Source organism: Arachis duranensis, chromosome 8 (genome assembly GCF_000817695.3).
Source record: "Arachis duranensis cultivar V14167 chromosome 8, aradu.V14167.gnm2.J7QH, whole genome shotgun sequence".
In the NCBI taxonomy this organism is placed as follows: Eukaryota; Viridiplantae; Streptophyta; class Magnoliopsida; order Fabales; family Fabaceae; genus Arachis; species Arachis duranensis.
Genome location: NC_029779.3, coordinates 20,000,623 through 20,003,818, shown reverse-complemented (window position 1 = coordinate 20,003,818; position 3,196 = coordinate 20,000,623). Strand labels below are relative to the sequence as shown.

The 3,196-nt window shown below is 37.4% G+C and overlaps 1 non-coding gene across 1 annotated transcript; it reads right to left on the bottom strand.

Annotated features, from left to right (window-relative positions):
• Positions 1 to 2,093: 2,093 nt before the first annotated feature.
• On the bottom strand, positions 2,094 to 2,200 carry LOC127741330 (small nucleolar RNA R71). Its single transcript, XR_008002282.1, has one exon. It is a non-coding gene; the product is annotated as a small nucleolar RNA R71 (small nucleolar RNA).
• Between the last annotated feature and the right edge of the window lie 996 nt (positions 2,201 to 3,196).

Sequence of the window (3,196 nt, the reverse complement as noted above, 5' to 3'; positions counted from 1 at the left end):
AATCATTAAAAATCAATTAATTTTAGCCCAAACCTCATGATTTAGCATCAATTAAATGGTGGTTGTTTGATTTAAAGAAGTCATGCATTTTTATTCCAAATTACTTACTTAGACTGCAAGAAAGTGCATAAAATCTAGTGAAAACAAAGAAAAAGCTAGTGAAACTAGGCTAAGATGACTTGTCATCAGGAGCCACTTCAACCCACTTCATATGGGCCAAAAGCCCAATCCAGAGAATTGAAGATCAATTGAAGAAGTGTATAAATAGCTTAGAATTTAAGTTAGTTGGGGGGCTTACACACTGAGTACTAAAACTCTGCCCAATTTTACATTCTCTGCATTTTTTTGTTCTGTAATGTAGTTTAAAATTTCACCTTCCATTCTAAGAGCTATGAATAACTAAACCCCATTCATTGGGTTAGGGAGCTCTATTGTAATTCAATGGATCAATAACCATTTTCATTCTTCTTCTTCTTTCTTTTCTCTTGATTTTCGTTAGAAAGCTTAGAGAAGCTATTCATAATCGAAATTCCTCTAATCTTTGAGAGAGGGATGAGGAATTCATGCTAGAAACGCTTTCTCACAAGGGATTAGATTGGGAGTTGGATGGATATCGTGACATGTAATCCTACCAATACTTTAATCTATGAATTTGTGTGGTATAATCCGTGACCGAACTTCATCTCTTCCCATGAGAAATTAAATCAAGACATTGGGTAATTGTTCAAGCTTAGAGAGATTGGTGAGCCAAGACATTGGGATCCAATCACCTAAGATTGCCAAACAAAGTCAACGAATGCATTGATTGAGGAAGAGATGAGAATGATTTGATCCACAGAGTTCAATATCTCCTAAAATCCAATGGATCCCCAATTCTGATCTCACCTATTCTCTTTACATTCTGCCCTTTAATTCGATGCTCAGCAATCCCCATCCTCCTTTAATTTCTTTCAATTTACGTTTCTGCACTTTAATTACTTGCAATTTACTTTCTATCATTTAATTCTGCTATTTACATTTTGTTCATTTACATTTCTTGCTCTTTAAGTTTCCCGCCAATTCACTTTATGCATTCTTAATTTCAAATCTAATTCAGTTCAACTAGAACAATTCTCCAATTAACATTGATCAACTAACCAATCCCTGTGGGATTTGACCTCACTATATAATGAGTTTTTACTTGAGAACAATCTGGTGCACTTGCCGGTGGAAATTCGTTAAGAGACAAGTTTTCGTGTATCAAGATTATGGCGTCATTGCTGGGGATTGGTTTTATATTGACAATTACTAAATTGGAGGATAACTAAATTGAGCAATTTTATTTTCTTTTGTTAATTTAATTTCAATTTCAGCTGTTTACTTTTACCTTCTGCAATTTTAAGTTGTTTTCCTCTATTTCTTTACGTTCCAGCAAAACTAATCCACTGACTCACAAACTGTTTTATTAATTGCCTTAATTACTCTAACCACACTTTTTCATTAACTGTGAGATTTTTCATTTACTTTTTATTGTCTGTTTTGCCAATTGTATGATAGGTAGAAGAAGGGCTTCAACCTCTTTTGACAGTGAAACGGAGAGAACCTTCCTTAGATTAAGGAGGGAAGCAAGAGGTAAGGGAGTAGTTGGAGAAGAAGAGTTAAAAGAGGATCTGGAAGTTACTATGGAGGAAGAGATCCATAACCATAATGGTGGAGAAGCTACTGGTAATAATGCACCACAAGAGAGGAGAGTGCTAGGCTCCTACATTAATCCCAACCCTCGGAATTGTGGGAGCAGCTTCCAAAAGCCTACCATCCATGCTAATAACTTCGAATTGAAGCCTCAACTCATCACTCTCATCCAAAATAATTGTTCTTTCGGAGGAAGTACACAAGAAGACCCTAATCAGCATCTCACTATATTCCTAAGGATCTGTGATACAGTGAAGTTGAATGATGTTCATCTTGACACCTATAGATTGCTATTGTTTCCATTTTCTCTGAGGGATAAAGCATCTAAATGGCTAGAATCATTTTCCAAAGAAAGCTTGACAACTTAGGAAGATGTGGTGAATAGATTCTTGGCAAGGTTTTACCCTCCCCAAAGAGTGAATACACTGAGGACTGAGGTGTAGACATTCAGACAGCAAGATGGTGAAACCCTGTACGAAGCCTGGGAAAGATTCAAGGCTTTGACAAGGAAGTGTCCTCCTAATATGTTCAATGAGTGGGTACAATTGCATATCATTTATGAAAAGTTGTCATATGAATAAAAGAAAGCCGTAGACCACTCCTCTAGAGGTTCTCTTAATAAGAAGAAAATAATTGAAGAGGCTATAGATGTTATAGAAACAGTGGCTGACAATGAGTATTTCTATCCCTTAGATAGAAGCAACAACAAAAGGGTTATGGAGCTGAACCATATGGATTCAATCTTGGCCCAAAATAAGATGATCACTAAGCAACTAGCTGATTTGACCAAGAAAATAGAGAAGAATCAGGCTGCAACTATCCACAGTCAATCATCACCACAAAGAGAGTTGGACACAGAGGAAGAAGTTAACTGGGAGGAAGCCAATTACCTTGGAAATTCATTTAGGCAAGCTCATGATCCATATTCTAAAACCTATGACCCTGGTTAGAAGAACCACCCAAACTTTGGGTGGGGAAACCAACAAAACCAAGGCTAATATAAGAAACCTCATAATCTCAACCAGTACACCTACCAACAATCCAACCCAAGATCATATCAACACCTATACAACGATTCTTCCCAGCCACCCTACCAAACCCAAAATAACCAGCCTCAACATCCAATTCCCAATCTGCCATCTGAGGACAGGCTATCCAGACTTGAAGCTATGCTTGCAAATTTTTGTAAGGGAGTCCAAGGTAACAGAAATTTCAAGTAAGAAGTGAGGGGTAGTATGAAAAGTCAAGGAGAGACAATTAAGAAGCTTGAATCTCAAGTAGGACACCTCTCACAACAGATTCCTAAGTCAGTAATAGCTTCCCAAGTGACACTGAGAAAAATCCAAGAGGGGAAATGAAGAATGTGAGATGGGAAGAATGTAAGGCAATCACCCCTTAAAAATGAAGAAATTCTGAAAGAAGAGACTAGCAAGCCAACAGAGCATAGCCAAGGAAGTTCCCAGGGAAACTTGGAGGAAAAAGAACAAGGAAATGGACCTGTACAAGGGAAAGAACCAAAAAGGGA